The sequence below is a fragment of the Opisthocomus hoazin genome, chromosome 10 (assembly GCF_030867145.1).
Source record: "Opisthocomus hoazin isolate bOpiHoa1 chromosome 10, bOpiHoa1.hap1, whole genome shotgun sequence".
NCBI lineage: Eukaryota > Metazoa > Chordata > Aves > Opisthocomiformes > Opisthocomidae > Opisthocomus > Opisthocomus hoazin.
In genome coordinates, this window is record NC_134423.1 from 27755089 (window position 1) to 27779136 (window position 24048).

Here is a 24048-nt window from a genome sequence, read left to right on the forward strand (position 1 = left end):
CTCCAGTGGCAGGGTGTTTTATTAACTGGAAGAGGCATCACAGTACGCTGAGATAGATCTGACCCGACTTCTGCTAACGTTTTCTCAGAATGGAATAGCAGGCTGCGAGGGAATAATTTTACTGGATTTTTCTTCACAGAAAGTGAGGGTTGATTTTTTTTTTTTGCTTCCCCTTCACCTCCCTCTCTGAAATCTTTTGCGAATTAATTTTCTGTTTCCTGTGATCAGGGTTTTTCTCATACCTCATTCATTCCAAACATTGCATTGAAAAATGTCAAAGATTAGGACAAAGGACGAAAGAACTATGCACCTCCCATCTGGGCAGCATAAGTAATGACAGGGTCAAGATTGAAGTCCATGAATCCCTCCATTACCTCACTCTCCCACTTTCTATTTCATTTTTAAGGATGCCCTGAAATGTGAAGACTTCTTTTAATGCCTTATGAGAGTTACTGTGAGAAAGGTGATCAAAAGGACTCTGCTGGCTTGGGTGCCCTTTATCTCCGAGGAAGGTGATGCACAGCATCTGGAGATGATGGAACGCATGATTAACATTACCACAGAGAATGATTAATATCTTCTTAAAGCACCTACTTCCAGATTATCCATCATTTCATTAGAGTGAAAAAAAAGTTCTTTTTGAAAGGGGGCTGTGCCCCTGAACCATGAATAACTAACCCACCTCTTGACATGTTTACTAATTGAGTAGCAGAGTAGGCTTAGTATTGTGTTGAACAAATAGTGGTGCCCCCTCTTTATGCAGAAACAAAAAGGTAGGAAAAGAACAAAGTGAATTTGAGACAGTAGTTTAATAAAGCAGTTAAATGATTTTCATTTAATTGAATGTGTCTTTAAATATATTAACTAGCTCTATTTTACTTTCCTTTTTTTCTTCTTAAAACACCCTGTGTATGTCAGGCTAGACTTTTTTCTTTTAAAAAAGAATATTATAATTCTCTGAATCACATAATGTTTCAGAAATTATATCTATCTCTAAATCCTCTTGGAGAGCAATGCTGTGTCTGTGGTATTGGAAGAGGGTCCTTGGGGGTACGTAAGATCTTTCACCAACTTCCCATGTTACAATCAGGAACCAGCCCTGCAAACACAGTGAGGAAAAGGCTTTGTGCCTGTGCTGGCTGCTCTGGTGCAGGTTACACCGAGTTTACCAGGGATCTGTAGCTGGTAATTCCTGACTCTAATCGAAGAGATGAGCAAGCTACCGGCAGTGTGTAGAAGGAAAACCAGCTACTTGCTGTTTGTCAGCCATCCTCCTTTTTCATTTTTGTTTTTGTTAATGGCACTGAACAGCTCCAAAGTTCAGATCAATACGGTGCTACCTTAGTGCCTTGCTCACATATATAATATCTTCTTATATTAATCCTGTTTCCAGGGAAGTGTGACAGGCAGTGGTGATGCAGAATACTAAACTGGTGATTATTAATCACTGTCTTTCAGATCAATAATCCACTGGAACTTTTCCTTTCCCCCATCCTATTTTTTTTTTGTCATTTTAAGTTAAACAGAAGTATTTATGTGTATACTGCTCATGTTGTGTTTGTGTGTTTAATAACATGCATGTCCTTCCGTTCAGCGCCAGCCGAGCGGCTGCTGCTTTTGCAGCACTTTCTTGCTGATTGGAGACTGATTGCCCGAGGCATTCGTCCCCACCCAAGGCTTTCAGGGGGGACCCTGGGACATTCATTGTGCATGCAAGACGGTAGATAATATGGCATTGCTGGTAATATATTGCTTGCTTGGTATCGTTGCCTGCAAAGCAACAAAGGCAGGGATCACTGCCCTAAGAAATAAAGCCATCCGCAGCCCTCTGCCTTTGTTTGATTTCAGGAGCATTAGTTACATTGTAGTGTGTTCAGATTCTGATGTTGGGAATTTGAGCTCTGGACAGTCTCCCCTGAGTGCTGTGACAGGAGAAGCATGAAAGGACATTTTCTGAGAATTTTAGAGGATTCCTTGAAAACGATACGGTGTGAAAACCCCACTTGACACACTCCTGACTTTCTCAGAAAATTGCAGTTGGCTGCAGGAAAAAAATGATGCTTTCTTAGTTTATTTTTTATGTTTCTCAGTTTTCCACCTGCTTTTTTGTGACGTACAGGCTTTTCAGGGGGGCAGGCTGGGAAACAGGAACGGCTCCTTGAAAGCCACCTCTGGCACGACCATTACAAGAGACAATGAACTCGAACATGCTTCTCTCCCTTTTTTCCTCCAAAGATCACGAACCCAAAACTCAGTTGTGCATGCATGAAAGTTCTATAAACATTACTTAAACAGCAGCCAAAAGACCTTTGCCAGCTCTGGCCCACTTCTCCCCTTGTTGGGGCTCAGCACTCCCACTCAGTTGACTACTTGTCCTACTCTTTGCCCTCTCTGCTCTGCTGCAGTCGTCCTGGAATTTTCCTCTATGCAACTGCTGTCCAAACCAGCTGCACCCACTACATCTTCAGCAGTGGACCGAGGAGGGTATTAATCATATTTTTGAGGAGGACACTCTGCTATTTATCTCCCTGACACCTCCAGCGTTTGGGAGCCCACTGCTGCACACAGCCCATTGACTAGTAATATTACACATTACCGTGCTCCATTGCCTCTCCCTGCCCTCTTCATTGAGTGGCTGTTCAACAGTGGAGTAGTGTTTGTTCAATCAGACATAATTTATACCTTTTTTTGTTCCTTCTGGAGAGCTCTTGCTAATTTTAAGTCCAAGCACTGCATTTTCCATATAATTCTAGCTCCGAAGTCACTGGAACTGAAGACGGTCAGAGAGATTCAATTCCAGACTTGTTCAAACTTGTTGGTTTTAAATCACCAAATAGATGATTTAAAAACAAAACATCAAGGGAGATCATCTCATACTTACTTTAAAGATCCTTGTTTTATTGCATGTTGAAGAATTTATATGTCTTCTAAAGGGAAAACCTGCAAGAGCACATTGTACTGTGATCCCCTGGCTATTGTCCAACACGCAGAGTCTGCAAAGGACAAGAGATTAATAATCCAGTTAATTTATAGCAAGTGGTTTTTTGTTTTCATTTTTTAAAAGAAATTTATAGGAAGAGGAGTGGGTAAGGGAAGAAAGCTATTGTAAGACTAAATGAATAATCATTCATCTTGGAGTTTGTTACCCTTTCAGATTCATCAAACTCTGTAATGAGAGCAGCTATCTTAAGATCTGCCTAATTTTACACTGTTTAGACAACATAAAGAAAGAGAAATTGTGTGGCTCCAAGATCTTTGGGGAAAAGTATTACTTGTTACAGGTCGTGGTGATTATTTCTCATAGGAGGGCCTAAAATAAAATCAAAATTCCTTTATTTGTTTAAAAGAAAAGGAAAAAGCGAGGAAAAAAACCCATGTTTTAGCTTTTCTTCTCTGGGTGACATTTCTGAGGAATGTAAACTGATGAAATTTCTAGAGGAGTTATGCCACTTTAGCCCAGTTAAGGATTTAGCCCATCAGGTTCCAGTAAATGGCCCATGGATGAACAGATCCCTCTAGTGCCAATCACTGTAGTGTGTAATAATACTCTGGATTTCATTCTAGCTTCTGTTCTCTCCACTCCACTGAAAGTGCTCTTGCCAATGTCTCTGGTAACCTCTTCAGGGCCAAATCTCAAGGCCATTATTCCATTCATATGTTCCTTGACATTTTGGCTACATCTGACAAACCTCATTATAATCTCTGTCTGGAAATCTTGGTTTAAAGACGCTGTCCTGGAACCTGTTCCTCCTGTTAACTTTCTGTTTGCTCCTACAATGACCTTCCTGAGCCACTTTTTTCATTTTTTTGAACTCTTCAGGGCAGTCTCCTCTGAACTCATCTTCATCTGTATCCAAATCATTTCCATTGTAATAATAATTTTGGCTTTTATCACCTCCGCTACTTTCCTAATGGAGATACTGCTGCACTGGCTTGCCTCAGAGCAGCCAAGCCTAGACATCTGCTCGTCTCTTTGACATCTCATCCCAGATGCTTTATCACCAGGCAAAATTAATGTGGGTAAAATACTTTATTACCATCTTAATCTTGTATTCAGACATGTAACCTGAATGCTATGCTAACTGCACCTTCATTTTTCTGTTGTACTTTCTTGCTACATCTAGAACTTGCCTCTCCTCCAATAACAACTCTCAAGTTCTGGAAATACCCACATTTTTCCTTTTCTGTAAATCTCAGCTGAGCTGCAACCCCTCCTGAGGTGCAATTTGTGCAAGCACCTAGGTCAGTGGATGAGGTGGGCACGGAGCAGGCCCATGTGGTTGGCATGAAGCCCTGTGGGAGATATGGCATACATGCAATTAAGACAGAATGCTCTGGGAATTGTGCTGCTAGCCTCTAACAAACCTCCACCGAGCATATGCAGATGGTGATTTGCAGAGGATTATAATTTGGCCACGTTTTGTTGAATATTCATGAGGACAGTGAACGATACCTCTCTGTCCCTGCATTGGCCTCTACCACATTTTGAGACAGTCCCCCAATGTACATTAGTGGAGTTTTAGTAAAAAAAATTCTAAGCCTTGCAAAACAACTGGTGCGATCATTTGTTCTTCTGGAAGTTTATTCTTAGAAATGGCAGAACTGTTCTGTAGAAGCTTCCCAGTGTTTTTCAGCATGAGGCAATGATAAACCCAACAGCTCAAACAGCTATTAAAAAGTTGTAGTCTACTGCAAACAACCTTCACTGTGGATGTGCTATTTCTCTTGCATTTCTTTTCAATATTTCTGCTCTGAATTAATTTTTAAATATGAAAGTGAGGCAAAAGTAACGTGTACTTCCTCACCCGAAATCTCATCTTTTTTTTCAGCTCAAGTGGAAAGCTGAGCGTAATTAGTCAGAAAATTAAGGCTCAAGGAAAGATGTTTGTTGTAAGAAAGACAAAGAAAAAGAAAATGAGCTTTGCCTTGTAGCTGAAGTCTTGCGTTATGTTTCCTGGTCAACTGTAGGCCTGGAGTCGAATTTCTCTCTTGCTCACTGGAAGCTTTTTTATTAACTTTAAGGGCAGAAACCTTCATCTTTCTGCACCTCTGTACCCTTGATGAGGTTCATACTGACTTCACAGATCTGGTATCAGCCTCTCTTAATTAGTGTTCACAAAGCCCAGAGAGATGATTTCATAGGACTGTGAATGTTTTTAATACCTAACTTCAAAGTTGGCCCTGCTTTGAGCCAGGGGTTGGACCAGATGACCCTCCAGCATCCCTTGCGACCTAAATTAGTCTATAATTCAGTCATCAGTGTTCTAAGTGGAAGCAACTCTGATGAAAGCACAACAAAGATCCTAAGAACAGGTATGATCCTAGTCTATCACATAGCAAAATAAAACAAGTTCATCTGAACTCTTTGGGGTCACTCGGTTACCCTTCTCAGTGAGGGGCAGTAAGGCTTTACAGTCTAAACTCAGTCACTGAGCATCCTTTGATGCTACCTCAGACCCTGCCTGCTCGCCAGAGAATAATAATAGAGAATTTCATAACACTTGACATAAAAGTCCAGTCCACAGTTTGAGACTTTCCACTAGACTTGGCCTCTGATTAAAAAAAAAAGAAGGAAAAAAAAACAATCCCCAAACCAAAATCCGAAAACACATCTGAAGGCAAAGAAAGCTTTATTATAGCTAAAAGTATCACAGTTGGATAACATGAAAGGTTTGCAGCTGGGCTAGGTTGGGTTCGTGGTTCAAGACAGGTGATCTTGTCTCAGAAGCAAAGGACAAGACAAGGACCCTCTCTGGATTCAGATGAAGAACAAATCTCTTGAACTCTAGGCTTATGCTAGCCTATGTGAAATTCAGATCTCAGGACTAAGTAAGAGCTGATTGAGCAGAAGATGGGGCTTGTCTATTACATCCTCACTTTTTAATTAGATCTTCCAGCTGCATGTCCTTTGATCTTGAGCTATACATGACAATAAACATATTGACAATAGGGATTACATCAGGAATAAGTTCGGGCCACTGTCTTTTCTAGCTGGGTGAGGGCGGTTTTTTTCTGTGTAGGAATTTCTCTACACAAAAAAAAGGTATTCTGGCATGATCTGAAGAGGTTTTAAACAAAGATAGTTAAGGTGAGTAAAAGGCTGTATGGGTAATTTTGCTTTGGCATAATGGCAACTTACTTAAAGTTCATTAAATCCATTTCTAATTAACTTCAACTACTTAAAATTAAGCCACTATTACACTGCAATAAGCATGTCCGTGTAGCTTTGTAAACCAGTTTAACTCTCACTTTAAATCCTCACCTTAAGTTACGTGGATACCACTTTCTAGCTAGCTGAGCCGAGTATCAGACTAGAGAGTGTGACAGATGACAGCACCCATGAACAATATCAGTGTGCTGCCATCTTTAATTTTCTCCTCTCTTTTTGTGTCTAAATAAGACAGCAACAGGAAAGCCTGTTTATATAGTTGTTCACTGACAACATTTTGCTCTGCCAGATTCAGTAGTTTTTCAGCATTCTTCACACTAACTTGCTCTTTGTGGAGCATTTTGATGTGTTGATCTCTCAGAACTGGAGAGCATTCCCTGCCTTCCCTGGGCTATACCTGTACTCAGAAATTAAACAGGATCACCTGACCCGGTGAGCTGTGAGAATGGTCCTGAACATGTTTTTGCTGGTGCTGCCTGCCACCCTGCGAAACCATTCTGGGGGCATGTCGGAGTGAAGTGGTTGCAGGGCCAGTCCCTATTCCAGCCCTTGGTGGCCTCTGTGGAGGGTGGGAGAAGCAGGGATACTTCTGTTGTATCATTCGCTACTTAATGTCACCCTGCAAAAGGATGCCCTGATGGAGTTCAGAGAGAATACGGGCTAAATCAGCTTGCAGTCAAAGGATTTATAACGGAATAATTAAGCCCAGACTGCCTTCAGGGCACTTTCCTGGATGTGAACAAAAGCTTGTGGATAGCACTAGAAATTGAACCCACCCACCTGAAACGCTGCCAGCAAATCTGCCAAAGCCCCTTCCTGTGGAGACAAACCTTCTCCTGCAGGTCTTGTAAATGAATGAATTACGTGTCTGTTGAAACAGAGTAAAGGTTCATCAGCAGCACTAATATTTGGAATAACAAAGTTGTTAAGTTTGCTGCAATTCAATGTTGCCTAGTGCTGCTGGAGCTCGCAGATGTCTCGTAACACCCTTATTTGCTAAGTTCTGCGCACAGAAGGACCCGGGTGCGGCTTGGGGATGTGGTGAGGTGAGGTTTTTGATAATTGTTATTTTATTAAACATTTGGACCAAAAGAATCCATCAGCAGTTTTTGAAAATAACAGTCTTGCTACCAGGAGGTAGCCGGAAAAGCAGTCTTAAATGCAGAGATGAGCTGGTTGGATTTGTTTTTCCCTTGAAAAAAGAAAAATCCCACAAGACTATTGAACAATTACAATTTAATTTACAAAAACACTTAAAAGTATATTGCCTTGTGAGCCTTTTAGTCCTATTGTCTTCAAATGGAAGCTTATTCATGTGCTTAACTCTAAACAGCAGCTTAAAGGCTTCATTGAATCAGCCCCTGAGACACGAAGTAGACCTTTGTAAAAGCAACTATTGATAAACACAGGTAAAACTTGGGGAAAAAAGCAAAGAGCAACAAATCTGCCAGGTTAGATAGCACAGCAGAAATTATTTCAGAGCCTGGGCTGTCTAGGCCAGCCATTAAGGTGACCACTTGGGAAGCTATCAGGAGGAGAGGAGCTTTAATAGTACTTACGGTAGGCACAGCATGTAGGATCTGATCCAGCAGCTATTCGAACACTTCATTTCTGGGCACTTCAGTGACAATGATGCCAGCGAAAGGAAGATAGTTCAGAAAAGAGAGAAAGAAATAGAGGAGTCAGCTTGAGAGAATGACTTACGAAGGATAAACAAAATGTGAAATGAGTATTACAGACCTGTTAACTGGTGTCTCCCACCATGAGTACACCTGGCTGATGCTGGAAGGGTGGAAACACCAAGCTCAAAGGATAACTCAGGGCACCAAAATTCACAGTGATGTGAAAAAAAGAATTCAAAAGGGAAAAGTGAGGTTCAAAGTCAGTGGGGTTGTGCTGGAAAATGCATAATGGCCAAACGGATAAAGGACCACAGATGTAAAAGTAGCTGCGAGGATTTTGGAACGAAGTCTGAAAGGGGCCAGGGAAGAGGAGGAGAGCTGCCTGCCTTGGCGAGCAGAGAGGAGGGGAGCAGCAGAAGGAAAGGGAAACTTGCTCTAGTGTTTGTTAATAGCCAGACCCACCAATCTGACTCCATCACAGCCCAAATGATTAGACAGAATCTCCTGGTGTGATCTGTGATACCACCAAGCAGCCGTTCAAAGGGAGTGGAGGAAATACCGTTGTGTAACACGCTTAAACCTAGCTTGAGTAATGCAGTACTTACCTGAATCAAGAAGGGAAGAGGAGACCTGAAGGTGGTTGTCTCTTCCATCCCTAACACCTCTGCATGGGAACTCTAATAACCAACATGAATCAGTAGCGTTATTTTCACTAGCTTTCTATTTGAAATGTTGGTAGCACCTTTCAAGCAGTGTCAGATCCCAAGGCCCACCCCTTCCGTAGCTGCAGGTGACATCCTGATGTTCCCTGTGCGGTGTTGGCAGGTACTGTATATCTTAGCACATTTTGACAGGCCTCTGCAGCATCTTTGAATCAATCAATTTCTGCTAAATCTAATAAAAAATTACCATTAACTTTTAAATAATAGTAAGAAAATTGTAAAAGGAGAATTGTAGCAGTCCTGCTGTCGTGGTTTTAGGAAGATACGTGCTTTTCTGTCAATTTCTGTATCTTTGCGGGAGCTGATTTTCTTAGTCTGTCCCCTCTGTGTCTGGGAAGTATTATTATCACTTTGCAAACAAGAAATGAGTGACACTTTCATTCTGAGGACACAAAAAGGGGATCTGATGACTCTGAGTGCGTGAATATTTTCACCCTATTTGAGGTCCACCTGGGGTCAGATTTGCAGAGATGTTAAGTGTAGTTCCTCAGCTGTGTTGTTAGTAATGAGTAGTTCTGAAAACAGCAGTGTATGAACTAGTAGGAGGTTGATGTTCTCCAAACCTTAAAAAGTGAATGGTCCTGGATTGCTTAGGAAACCTGCAGCAGATCTGGGGATAAGACTAAGCTCTTCTAGATCACAAGTACCTACAGATCCTAATGAAATTCAGTAACCCGCTCCCTTCCAGACATACACTTGTTACTTCTAAGTCCCTGTCACTGCAGTTTTATTAGTAGCAGTACGCAAGATTTCAACCTGCGTTGGGCTGCTCTAACTGTGCTGCAAATCCGCTTCCAGCTCTAGCGCGGGTATATTCAATGTTTCTGTGTGTGAGGGATAATGAGAATTATTGAATGACACTTTATTATACAGTCATGGATTTAGCAGGGGAAAGATGGGGAAGCTGTTCACCCCTCTCTCCAGATAGCATCTGCTGCTGCATGGACATGGGATCAGTGGGGTGACAGTGCACGTGTGCGGATCAGCCTGCCTCTAGCTCTGATTAAGCCGTAGCAGGATGCTCTCTGCCCTTTTATGCTGAGGCATTTCATGTATAAAAACAGCATCAGTGCGAGCTTAGGATTTGAAACGTCCAAATGCAAAAGTTGGGAGAAGGCAGAATTAAGAGTTCTGATGGTAATGGAGATATTTCTTCCATCTTCGTGCTCACGTAGCAGTAGTAGCGTCTGACAGTAACCCAAAGAGGAATGGATGCTCTATGCTGATGAAGGAATGTAGCTGCAAACGTTGTCTTTTCCTGATTTTTGTGCATGGCAGTCCGTAACCTGAAGTTTTCTGGTTGGAGGGCACCCTTTTTCCCTGCTTTTGTTTGCGTTACGGGCCTGATGTGGTGTCTGCTAAAAGGAAAAGAAAGATTTCCAGTGTCTTAAAGAGATGTTGAATCAAGGCTGTAGTTCGCGTATGTATGAACGTGTGTAGAAATTGCAATATGTTGTATATACACACATTATACGATCACACATATGCATTTGTATATACTGTTTACATGCATTGATGTTATGCTGTATGTGTTTTTATTATCATGGTTTGTAATCCCACCATCATTCAAAGTCTTACCAAATAGCACTGTGGGCAGCATGCCAGCTTCTTTCACATTCCTGCTAAAGTCACTTGGAATATATCTGAACGTGGCAAAACACATTTGCCAAGTTATGTGCATAAAAACATCCTTTGATCTTTCAGACTCATAAATATGTAATAAAGTACATGATTGCCCTACTGATCTGTCCTACATCAATCTTACGTCTCTCTTTTATTGATTCATCAACATAAGATACGATCAAGGTACAAAAGAGTTAAAGAAGCTATTTATTTTAATGTTTCCTTGGAGAGCTTGCATGTTATTTTGAGTACAAATTATATATATAATATTTCATGAATGATGTTTGAAGCATTAAAAATCACCTCTGCACTTCAAGTTAACACAAAACTCTGGCAGTCAGCCGTCCTTTATTTGCTTTTTTTCTTTTCTTCCTTTTTTTAAAGGAACGTTGCTAGATGTGGTGTCATTTTTCTATGGTCATACTTAAGGGTTTTTTCCTTCTGTATTTAAATCATGTACTCAACTGGTATTGTAATCCAGCTTTGAAATGTTCAGGAAATGATACTTTGCAGCAGATTTAGTATATGGGTTGTGTGGATTGGGTAGTGAGTCTTGTCCAAAGCCAGGGATTACCCTAATTTGTACTGAAGGTAAAATGAGAGCTGTGAAGGCCCAGGAAGGTATTGTAGGAGTAATAACAGAGGTGAAAATTTGGTCTGAAAATATACATGATAGCAAACCTTACCTCTGCCGTGTGGTTTCTGAGACACATTTAAATGACATAGTTCAGACTTCGGCCCTCTGGGGTGTAAAGCCGCTGAAGCTGATGAAAGTGAAATGTATTTGGAAAGAGGAGAAATTATGCAAACCATAAATAGAGCGAGTTACATAGTGGGTAATAAAATCTACATTTTGTTTCACAAGGGAGAAATCAGGTGGAGTCCTTAAGTGTTTGAGCTGTTATTCTTGCTTGCTGGGAGAAGAGCGCGCTTTTCCCCATGATGCCACGTCTACTGAGTTAAAGGACCATCTGAGTTTGCTTTGACATATTTAGTGCATCCAACAGAGGCTGGTTTATGTCAGCCAACGCATTTTTCACAACCGCTTTATGGCGCTTACTCTTTGGCAGTGTAAAAGCATCCAGTTCTGAAAATGTACTGATAATGAATGAAATAATTTCTGAGCAAGACCTGCCAGCCAGGTAGCAGGCAGTGAACTTCAACACACTGCTCTGAAGCTGTAAAATACAGAAAAAAGTGACATGGGTGCAGAAGAGTTCACCTCTTTGTCAGGTTCTCTCTTGGCCTGCCATATGAGTTGTAGAGCCTGGGAAAGTCGAATCATTTTTATGCAGTTCTTGTCATGAATCCACCAGCAGTAACAGGCAGAAAAGACACAGATTATTGTGTGATTTTATGATAATCAAGACACTAAGCTGACTTGGAGACTGAGAGAGAAAAAAGAGGTGCCAAGTGCTTTGTGATGTTTGGCATCTCCCCTTTGAGGATCATCACACAGAGAAAACATTAATTAAGTTTCAAGTCACCCGACAATTGAAAATGTTGTTACCCTTTTCTTTCACCACTGAGAATTGAGTCCAAGTGGCGTAATCGACAGTATGGAGTGAACCACTGGCTGCGCTGGAGAAATTATTCAGAGTCCTGACTCTCAGTTCAGCTGTTTAGCCAGCAGAAAGCACTGGCTTTTCCTCACTTCCAGTCAGCAGCAGATTATGGCTTCACGTTATGCTAGAAAATGCTGTCAGTATAATAACCTTTGGAGACAGCAAGCCATATGCTGATTTCAGTGACATGGATATACCAGGAGAAGTGGTTCTACACCAGGGAGGGACAGTATGGCCTTTTCCCACCAGTCACCAGCTGCAAAGTCCATATGAGGAGACATTCTCTTGTCTCCCACCTTGCTTCCCTGAAGAGTGCTTGTCCTCCTTTGACTTCCTCTAGGTTCCTCGGTGGTCTGTGTTGAGGTCCCTGCATCTCTCCTTGCAGATCTTGCCAGCATCCATCTTCAGTGCTGAGTTGCAGTCTCATGCCTTCCCTAGCTGAGAAGGAAACCCCTTTGCTCCCCCTCAGTCAGCCTCATATATTTTCCTCACAGAGACCTGCAGGTCAGTAGCTGATAAAGCCCAGCGCTGAAATGGAAAATTTCCTGAGCTTTTACCCAAATCTATAACCTCACCCTGATGCCAAGTTTGTTCTGCTGTTTCTGGCCAGGAGGCAGCCGCAGCCTTAGCAGCTAGATTGCACCCCATATTTCTCTCTGCTTCCATTTGTGTAACATCTTCACCAGCACCGTTTAGCTGGGGGTGTTCCCTCTGTATGGTGGGAATCGTGGGCAGCTGCAAGGAGGAATCGTCATGGCTCGGTTACGCCAATGGGAAATGAAGGCTTGAAACAGTTGTCAGAGTACCCGTGGTAAATCGACGCAGGGATGGATGTGGTATGAAGTGCAGATCTTCCTGCTCTGGCGGTGGCAGGGACTTTCAACTCAGCCTTTGGCGTGTGAACTGCTGCTTTCTCCTGGTACCTGGGTTCCTCAGGCCCTCAGCAGCAGTGTGCATGTCCTGGCACAGCTCAAACTCCCCGATGGCTTTTTATGGTTTTGTCTGTTCTGTGTTAGTGAATCATCCCCATTTGGTTTCCAAAAAAAAGCCAAAATTTTTCCTGATTGTTCTTTCTTATCCAGTTCTCAGACCTCATCTCCAAAGACTCAGAACATCTCTGTTGCCAGTAATGTGGAGGTAAATCGTTGCAGCTTCTGCCTGACTTCCTTTCCGTAGGAGAAGTTGGGCTTCTGGGCTTTTGTCTATTATTAATTGAACTCTTGTCAGATGGTTCACAATACAAGAAAAAAGGGCTGAAGAATGAAAGTCTATCATTAGATTTTCATTATTCAGTCAAGAAGGCAGGGAACTATTAAAGAGGATTTTTCTAGAACATTTCTGGAGCCCACAGACAATAACCCAAACCAGAGCACATAAACATACATGGCAATTCGGTGTTAGAATGCTTTCTATTTCTCATTCTTTTAGATGTTGCAATTTTTTGTTTTAATAGCTGCCCTATGTTGCTTCTTATTTTTATGTATAAATCATCCTATTTATTTCAATTTTGGAAAGTGTTTTTACTAAACAGAAAACCTGCTTCCTGAAACTTGCACTTTTCCCAGTGTAGCCATTCAGCGAGAGTAATTAAAGTCAACAACTTTCATATCTTCTAACAGCCTTAAAGAACCCCACAGGTGAGACAGCAGTGGCACAAAAGGAGTCTGGTTTAAGTACTGCAGATATGAGCCTCTGATCCTAGTTTAATATTAGTCACATCTTAAAATGAAAGAGGAAATTGAAACAGGTTTTGTTTCCATAATTGTTTTTTAAAGCTAGCGTATTAAATCTTGGTGAATTATTTAGTAGGAATAATGACCCTGCACCTTTGATTTGTGGGTGAAATTTTCCTTCTTAGCTGCTTTTCCCCGGCAGGATTAAATGCCAAGTTCTCAGCTCTCTATGGAATTAGTTAGACCCTGTGATAAATACTAGAAGAAATGGAACCGCAGTCGAGAGAATACAGTTACTGTAAATGTTACAGGTTTGTTTTCACAGGTTTCCTTGGTAGACCTTTCCATGATGCCTTTTCCCGATTTTTACAAATATTTTCTCCTTCTTCACTAGCCTTGGAAAATGATTGAAACACTCAAAAAGCTTAGGCTGGTCAATGCAACTATCCTGATTTATAGCTGCTGAAACGGTGCTGCAGGATTTGTTGTCAGGTGTGTGCTGCTATGGCAGGTTGCTGAGGAGAGAAAAATACAATTTCTGGTAAAGAATTTGCCACTGTATGGTTGAATGAATTCAATGGAGGAGCCCAGCGCCGAGGCCAGACGGTGGTCCAGGAAGGTGCCTCTGCCAAATGTGGAACGGTAATTTAGGTAGTAGTTTAGGACCCACCATGGAGGAAGCGGAGCCTCCAAAAGGTCATATATTTCATTTAGATATCAGAAATAAGATGACATTAAAAAAATTTACCATGTCTCTACTCCATTGGCTATAGACATAGCCTAGATGACGAATTAAGACTTGCAGATATATAAACTTACAGAGGTGGCTGGAAAGTGGTTGATGAATACTATCTTTTGTGTTTGTGTTTTCCTCTAGAAAAACAAAAGGGCCAGGGGAGAGAATAGCCTTTCCCTTCCTATATGACGTGCGTGTTTTTCATATGTATCAATATTTCTGATTTTCAGGCCATTTGTATATCGCAGACCTGTTACAGCTGACCCCGTCGCTATGCCTTAAGTTTCACTTCTCTGTTCGTGGTCTGAGAGAGGGAGGGAGGCCTTGTGTTGGGCAGTATCTTAAAGATGGCCTTTTTCTGTTCACCTTCCCCTACCTTATATGTTCATCCTGAATGGGTTATCCCTGTGGGAGTAGTTTTATTAAGGAATCAGGTGCTAAGAGTAGGTTTGGAAAGGAAAAAAAGGGTAAGTTAAACTCAACGGGTACAAATGCTGAGAGGAGTTTGCCTGTACTTTGCCTATTTCTACCTATAGTTTGCCTGTTTGCCCGTCACTTTATGGGGGGAGTTAGAACAGAGTGAATGGGTCAGCCCCGTGCAGCTAAACTTGAATTCGTTTTGGCACTTTCTGCTCTCAGGTGGAGCAAACAGCAGTAGAGGAAATAATTACGATATTTGTGATGCAACTGGGCATAAGTTAATGCAGACTTCTGAGCTGGCTTACTAATAACATGCATTCCAAAGGGTCTGTGCATGTTTCCAATTTAGAGCTGTAAATTAGATTTTATCCTCAGCTTGGCATCCATAAAAGACATCCATGGAATGCACCTGCATAAAGGTCCTTATTCATCTCTCTCATCCCTGTTGAGGGTTGCTTTTAGGCATTATAGTATACTGAAGAACCAGGTTATACCTGTGAAATCCAATGCCCTGAAGAGGAAATAGAATAATGATACTTCTTATTTATAAGACTACCTTCTATCTTCACAGTCCTTAGCCAGTTTAACTCGAATTTAAACAGTTGACAAGAAATGATGATGCTTTGATTATTCAGTTTATTTGGTTGAAGTATCTTTGTTTAATATTTTTAGGCCTTGAAAAGGGACTTAAGATGGTTTTGATACAGAGGATTGGATCCATCCTTCCTGCTGCATTATTTATACCACTCTTTTCACCATGGTATCAGAATGCCTTACAACGTGCCATTTCTCCATAGTCTCTCTACATGTCTGTCTTTGCCAAACTTGTTGTTACAAAAATTCTTAGAACCATGGCCTTTAATGAGACTAAAAGCTTGCTCTACCTGCTGGAAAAGCCAGGTATTCAAATGGCGGTCTGCAGCATCGTGCTGGGTTTTCACTTGTAGAGGAACATTGCTGTCGTTCAGGCTCTGAGCAGGGTGGCCCAGTGTGCCCACAGTGATGGGACTGAACTCATTCTTCCAGGCAACCTTCGAATCCCCCTCTTCACAGCAGTTATCCCAGTCCCTCAGTGGGGTTGTTACCACCCTGTGCCTATTCCTGGTGTAGCTTTGTGCTCCTGGACGCTGTTGCAGGATCACTGTAATTACAGTGCACAGAGGAACCTGCTTTAATCCCAGCCTTTGAGCTCAGGGAAAAGCAAAAGCAAGCTTTTCTGAGCGTGTCTGAATGGTCACAGTGCTCTGTGATGGTCTGCCATATGAGCTGAGAGTCCCAGCAAAACCAGGCAGCATTTCACTGCATCCCTGGGGCAGCGCGGCATCGTCAGCTCATTACTCCGAGCTGTGCCCATCAGATAAATCCATCTTCAGAGGAACGTTTCTGGCTTGGGGGATGAATTTTCTGAGTGTGGGTTTTGGCCACATGGCTCCTATTGACTTTAATGGGAGTCACGCTGCTAGAAACCCATGCGCTCCCCTTGGGTTACATTCTCCCCTGACGCGTGTGGACTGCCTCACGCTTAGCTTTAACGGGGAGAGTACGCCTCCGCCCTGCCTTGCCGAGAAGAAACCAGGCCCCCTCTCCACCCTTACCCCCACCCCTTTGGCCTTGTGTGTTTGTGGATGAGCAGCAATGGAGACTCATTTCTATGGTAAGTTAGCAAGATTTATACTATAAATATTACATTACAAGGTTCAGACACGGTGCTATTTTTGAACATATCCACATTTTGCTGCAGATCAGTGTGTCACTGAAATATTTCCTTTGAAGAAGGCATCATAAAAATTCTAGCATGGAGATTTCTCCATTTGCGCCATCACAGTGCGTGTCAAAATGTCTTTATTAAAATAAGGTATTAAAAAGTTATAGGTTTGACTTTTTTTTGGGGGGGAGGAGGATTCTTTGAGGGATTCAGAAAACTGGCAGGATAGCTTTAATTGAAGGAGACAATGTTGTCAGTGTACGTGTTCCTACAGTTATAAAGCCCAGCAGTATAGTATTCATCAAGTCTGATTCCACCTGACACTTGACTGAAAGCATTTTGCACTAATTTGCTTTGTGCTTGTCTAGTAAATCTAAAAAGAATGAGTGAAGGGGTGATAGGTGGCCATTAAACAGAATAAACAGCCTCTGGCAAGTGAATGAGTTTTACAGACTTGTTGCTTTTGGGAGGGGGAGGGTGGAAGGGGAGAAGATTATAGGTCTTTGAATCAGCATGTGGCTGCCTCTATCACTCTGTAATCACAACTGTTTTCTTTGGCCGGGAGACCCATGTGCACCTCCGGAGAGGCTACTACGGTGGAGAAGGAAGCTCTGCCCCCGAACCTCGGCAGGAGAGCCCTCCAGACATATGATTCATATTGCAAGTGTGATAGAGGCCTAAATGGCAATTATTTTATCATATAAACACCAGTGAGATAGATTTCAGTCTGGAGCTGATTGCTTTCCTCAGATAATCCTTTTCAAATTTTCCCCTACATAAAACCTAACAGCTTTAGGGTGTTTTCAGGTCCCCCCTTATGGTTCGACTTATGGTAAAAACCTTGGGCTTGTTGTCATCTTGCTCTAACTTTGCTGATAGCAGGCAGGAAATAGCTGTGTAAAGGCAGGAGGGGGTAAATAGCTGACTCTGTGGTCTGTAATTGGTTCATAGTTTTGGACTGCGAAGAATAGAAAAGAAGGCAGAGGAGGGCTGGAAGACAGCCTAACAAGGAACACATGGGCATCTGAAAACTAAACACAGCTGGACCACGAAGTACATTTGACCGCCCGCTCCCTGCTCTCAGGCTTCTCAGCATTGTTGTTGTTACTAGGGAAGAATATATAGCACCGGATTTCGAGGGGGTGGATGGGAACTTCACTGCGATAAAAGGCTAAATATCATGGCTAACAAGAAATCAAAACAAAAGCTTCCTTTCTCCGTGTACTTATTTATTTAGTTGCTTGCTTCCTTGGGGTTCTCTTATCTTGGCAACCTCCTTGCTGCAGTTTTGCTGGAGGACGGTGTCAGCCACAGAATTTCAGAGTTTCATTCCCTGGAAAAGGACGTTCAGCTTCAGGGGGTTTCATTTTCCTTCTCCTTTTCCTTATCCTCCCCTGCCTTACCACCTTCAAAACACGAGTGTGGGTAGAAACTCGTGGACCAAGAGAGGACATAACGAGCCTGGAAAAAGAAGATAGCGTGATGAAAAACTCTACCTGTCGATACAATGTCAAAGAGAGGAAGTTTTAATCCTCCCCCTGTGACCTCCCCTTGGAAGGTGGGAAGAGAGATCATACCAACCCCAGGTCGTGCGTGAAAGCCAGGCAGAGGCTCTCTGCGGGATTCGCAGACCTCTTCTGTGTCTGGGAGCAGTCAGCTTTGTTTTGGCTGCTTCTAGGACAGAGGAAAAGCTTTTCCTCTCGGCATCCCTGAATTAAGGGTTCTCATTACTTGGACCTCATTAAAATAATCTCTCATCTGTACTTGTGTCATGAGGAAATGGCTGCTTCCCCCCTTCTCTCTTCCTCTCCCCTGATATCTGCATGAAAGTATGTTTCTTTTCTAAATTAAAAAAGACCTTGCTGCCACTGCACTTAGCTATTTACATTCTTTAAGAGAAAAAAAAAATATCCCTGAAAACCCTGACTGCAGAACTGCCATTAGTGTTGATTGTGTCCAGCAACGCGCAGTCCACTTCAAGAAAGGCAACATCCTCTGTTTTTTAAGCCAAATGTTGTGCACCGCAGCAAGAACAAACAAGAGCGACTTTCATCCTTCAAACGCTGAAGCAGCTTTGCAAAGCCTGACATGAAAGGGCCTCCCTTGCTCTCTTGTCCATGTAGGCCTGGAAATGGAGCTGAAATGGCTAACAACATTGGTAATAATAGGGGCCTGCCTGGCATCAAGAGGTGAGCCGAAAGACTTCAAAAGCTGGCTTGAGCATGGCTGCAGGAGCATTTGCTCTGGGATTCAGGCTCCAACTTTTATTCTCTCCCTTTGAAGAGCTTACAATTGGGCGGAGGGTGGAAACCAAGCATTTTTGACATGAACTCTGCCATGGAAAATTATGAGAAAGACGGAGATGAAAAGGAATGTGTCCTGATTGTGCTGGGTATTTTTTTATTTTATTTTATTTTTAAAAGTCTGCAAAACAAGGGGCTAGCAGTACTACAATCATTGATCCTGAAAAGATTCTTCAGAGATTAGTGCTATCAGTGCAATGTGAACCTCAAGGCTGAGAGGCAGAGTGGAGGAGAGAGACCCTTTTGCACTAAAATAACAGAAGCTTTTAAAGGAATAGTGTACTACTCTGATGGGGGCGGGGGGGAACAGAAAAGAAAAAATCACACCACCTGTGCTTCAAAATAAACAAACAAACCAAAAAATAAATGGCAAGCTTGGCTTACCTCCAACTTTTGCAATCACGGGAGGGTCCCGATTGTTTGTGTGTAGATCCCTCAGAGCACCAGGACTCCTGCTTGTTTTGTAAGCTAAGATGACTCTGCAGGACTCTCGGGTTGCTTCTGCTGCCTATAAACACAGAATAATTTCACTGAACCTGGAGAAGCTAGGGGGGATTTACATTAGTATGGGTAGCTATCTGGATATCTGTGGGATTACTGAATGTTTAAACAAATTAGCCTTATTGTTTCAGCCTTTTTATTTTTGGCAAAGCTTCATTAGTATCAAATACGCAACAGGCAGGCAGGCAACATTGTGAAAGGTCGCCTGTCATTTCCTATTGCAGCACTCCGTTCTGTTGTGTCAGCTTTGCTAACCTTTAATCACTGGGGCAGTGGAGAAGGAAAGGAGGGAAACAGGAGCTGGAGGTTAGTAGGAAAATGGGAGGGAAAGCAGGGTGACATGTGGGGACAGGGTGACTGCTCTCAGAAGCAGACCCAGGAGACCAGACCTGCGGTAAGACTTGGAGAATTGCAGAGTTGGAATGCGAGGAACAAAGAGCAGGCAGGAATAGGAGGAGCAAGGGTTGGAAGGAAGGGGAACAAATGGCTGGGAACATCCATGGTTTGTAAGCCACCTACGCCTGTTGTTTCTCCTCGGAGCCTGGAGTGGGAGCAGAGATCTGTGCCTGCCATCCCTCCGGAGCTGTCGATAGCGATCTGCTCGTGGACAGAGTGCCCCATTTGTCCGGGCCATTGCCCTGCAGAGAGGGTGCAGTCTCCTACCGTTGTCACTTCCAAACGCAGGTTGTAATACATCTGCAGGAGCAGTGGGCAATAGGGAAGGTGTCCTGCACCGGTACATAGATGGAGAATCATTATATAGACAGAGGATCACTGCAGAGCCTGCATAGAGGCCTTTGAAGCCATGAATGGGAAGAGTTTGTTGGACTTTAGAGCCCCCGATAACTCCACGAACACTTCCTCAGCCCCTAAGCCAGCCCCTCAGACATTGTCACTCTAAGCCTGCATTGATTTAACATTTTAAGATGAATATTGTGTATTCAGTGGCTCTCACTGTGTACTTTTGGCACTTTCTAGTAGTCCTGAGTGCTTATTCTGAGCACAACTTCTTTTCCTTCTCGCATTTGTAATCATACTATAAGGGAACTGTGTATACACAGTACGCTTACCTATTTTTCTCTAAGTGGGGAGCTGTGGAGTGCCTGCTGTACATGATTGCCTGTCAGGCACCAATTAGCTATCCATTCAGAATCTCTGAAGCTGTGATCCACAGCCAGGAGAGAGTTTGAGAACACTTGTTTTGAATTATCCTGCATAAATCTCCTGCCATATATCTACAGCAAAATGAGATCATATCCCCATGTCTTTTAAATATCAAGACATCCAGATATGCCTGTTTTTGAACAAACAAAAACAAGCTTATAGTAAAGCTTTTTGTGTAAAGCAGTTTCTGTGACAGTATGTCATAAAAATTAATATACCTCCATCTAAAATATGATTTGCTTTTATGTCTGAAATGACAATGACTTGAGTATTTGAATTGTTAAGATATAAAACTTAAACTGTTGGTTGCTGAGTTCTTAAATACATTACTGACGTGAGTCTTTCAGTTGCTTTTTCCAACCTCTCCTCAAAAGCAAAGCAAAGCTGCTTAGTATTTCTAAAACCCAACTTGCCAGTCTTTTGCTGTTACTGAAGTTTATGTGTTAAATCTTTGAATCAATACTGACAGTTCTTAACTAATCAGTTCTCAAACTTTAGGGAGAGAGCAGAAGGAGAAAACAAAGTCCCTGAACTCCAGGGAATGCAGGTAGAAAGTAAGGCTGTGGGGGACTGCTAATGTGCTCTGAAAGCTGAGTGCATAAAGCAATCAAAGGTAGGGAAAGTCTCAGATAATATCTTCAATAACAGTCTGTTAATTTGCAAGGACGGGGAAAAGAGCAGCACTTGGTTGTATTACTAAATTTAAGAAATTTGCAAAGCACCAAAGCAGGAGGGAGTCCAGCAGCAATTCCCAGGGCTCCCAGCCCACTCGCTAGCTGACTCAATGAGCCTCTTTGATCTGATGTTGACATCAGATCGGATCTCTTGCACTGTTTTGCCCACTTGCCAAAGTCAGCTTCCCAGAAGCGAAAATCTGCGTTCCCTTCCTTGGGGTAATTTGAAACATTGACATGAAACAGACCTGTCGCTCTTCCTCTGCTGTGGTCTGCCTTTCGAGTCGTTGCTTCGCTAGTGTCTCCTGAAAAACACTTGGAGGTCACTGCCAGGTTCGAATTGCAGTGTTCTCATCTATTGTGAGTGATGCGATGATTGGGTATTAAGTGTATGAATACCAAGAAGAGAAAAGAGAGAATATATAAGTTAGTTTGGGAGCCTGGGATTCACAGACATCCAATTTTTTTTAGATATCTTGTATAATAAATATAAGCTTTGTTAACTATTTTTGGCTACTCACAGAGTACTGTACTACACAGGATACTCGCTGTTGGTTCAGCGATATGTGGAATTTGCATGACAAGAAAGAAATGGAAAGTCTCCAGTACAATGTAACATGTGGACAGAAGCCAACTCAAAAGCTTTTCTCTTCTCTCTGTAAAGGAATTTTTGACATTGGGAGTAAAAGCGTAAGATAAGTGAATGGCTAGCTCAAGTACCATGTCTACACAAGGGCCAGAACAGCATGGGAAATGTGCTGCTCTGTTCCCAACTGGGCTTTCCAGATCTACTTGTTAAAGAGTATCTTGGACCCTCTTACATTCCCTAGACTGTTGTGTTGACCCTGTTTCTGCGTGGTCCAGCAGTACTAATCATGGTTAGATCCCAAATTTCCCACACACATTACTGTCCAGTGTCCCCATAGCCCTTTTGTGGGGATACTGGACAAATGACTTACATGAATTAGTGCCCAGAATTGAGCTCCCCTGTGTAACTATGCATGAAGAGACTGCTATTTTGAGTAGGAAGTGCAGCAAATACAGGTACTTCAGGAGTCTGGGGACAGTGGCTGGATTTTTTACACTATCCTGTCTCACTTTTGGACATCAGTTGGCCAAGGCTTTTCTCATTTGTTGGAGTATACTGCTCTATTATTTAGTCATCACTACCAGGGAGAAAATATGGCTGGAAAAATAGCATGCTGCTGCTTTAAAAAGTTACAATGGCAGAACAGCCCTTAACCAAATGGCTAGCCGTTAATCTTAAAAACAAGTGGATTGAGTATCAGGAGGAAAAAAATCTGTGCTGGAGGTCAGGAGAGAAGGCACTCAGGTTGTTTGTGAAATATTAAAAGCTAGAGTTCACTGAGCATCTATCTTGTGCATTTTAATTATGTCTCCATGAACCTGAACTGTGGGGCCCTCAGCAAGCCCTGCTCAGTTGTGCTGGCTCACAAAGTTCAAAGCTAGGTTGTAAGTCGTTTTTATTTAGCACCTAATGACAGCAAGTACTGTAGGTGGAGAAACAGTAAGTACCACTTAAATCTGTTCCTGTACGTCTTGTTAGAAGTATACTGGAATGATACTCTGGCTCTGACTTCAATGAGATCTGTTATAAAGTTCCCCTTGGCCTTTTCTAACACATACCTGACTGTGCTGTTGGAGAATCCTCAGCATTCTGAGAGAGTGAACGCTAGTTCTCGCATCCAGCACTGAGCAGTTACTGCTCAAATCCGAAATCAACACACCAGAAAGTCAATGTTACCAACTATTGAGTCAGAAAACCTCGGCATTCTTGACCGTGATCAAATCAAGGGTGATGCTAGCTTGGAATCAGTAAATGTGTCTGAAAAGGGCTGCTGAAGTCGCATGCAGCTATGCTTTCTGAGAGCACGGTTCAACTAATCGGAGTGCAAAAGGTGTCAGGCTGGGATGTGTGGACAAGAGCCTGTTGGTCTCCATCACGACATGTTCCCTTGCAAAGGCAGGGTGAATTTTATCTTCAGTTTGCCTGGGAGATTTGTCCAAAACACGAGGAAACAAAATAAAATACCGAAGGTGGGCTTTTCTTGGGTGAGTCTGTCCCTAGAAAGAAAACAATTGCTTTGATCACAGCACTTTCCAAGCCCACTGAAGTACATTTGCAGCTTGCTGAGACAGTCGTGGTGCTCTGCTAACTCAGTGAAACGTAGCACGAGTATTTGTTATTGCAGTGAGTATCAACGGAAGCAGTAAGGCTTTGCCACTTGCTGTGAAGTGTTTCCATGTAAATGGAGATGAATGTTACAGGGGTCTGTTCCCCTCTGAATGCACAGGGGAGCGAGGTGCTGAAGGGCTGTTTTCATTATACCATTAACAGGGCAAGTTACTTACTTTCTTCTTCCCTCTGTCCCTCGTCAAAGCAGGGGCTTGAGGCTCCTTCTCTGGGTCGGCCACGCAAAGCTGTGTGTTCCCTGCCAGCCAGGACAGTAAATCCCAGGGCTGTTCTCCGATGCCGCCCGCCACCCCGGGCCCAGCAGAAATCCATCCCTTGCCGTCATACCAGCTGTACTTTCTCTGCGGGGAGACGGCAGTCACCCGTTTGGCGAGGAGGGGCAAGCTGTAATGTCTAGCCAGAAACATCTACCATAAACCATCGCTTCCTGTTATGACACTCGTGTGTCTAAACTTATTGATTTATTTAGGTCAAACTGTCTAACCTGCCGGAGTAAGACTGGAATCAGCAGGTACTAAGTTGTGTAACAATCGGAAGCACCAAAACACAACTTGCAGGATTAGATCCTGGAATGAATTTCAGTTTAGTTTTATTCCTTAGAAACTGTCCCACACATTATCCAGAAATATCTTTCCCATTTCTGTTTTTTCACATTTCCATTTTTTCTTCCATTTTAATAATTATTGTTAATGGTATTGGCTTCACCTTCTGACCCGGCCATAGCTTTTTTCGTCTATTTCCCTAAGTAGCAGAATAGAGATTTTAAAAGTTACAGATCTGGAACTCGGGCCACCAAGGATAAAAGAGAGTATTTTGTTTTGGTTTATATATCTCTCTTGGTTAGGGAATTCTTTCTTTGTCTGGAAGCAATGTGATCCGGTTGTCAGAAAAGGGGAGACAGACCTTGGGGGCATTGGAGTTCTTTCCTAGTCCTGTCACTCCCTCGGCTTCTTTAC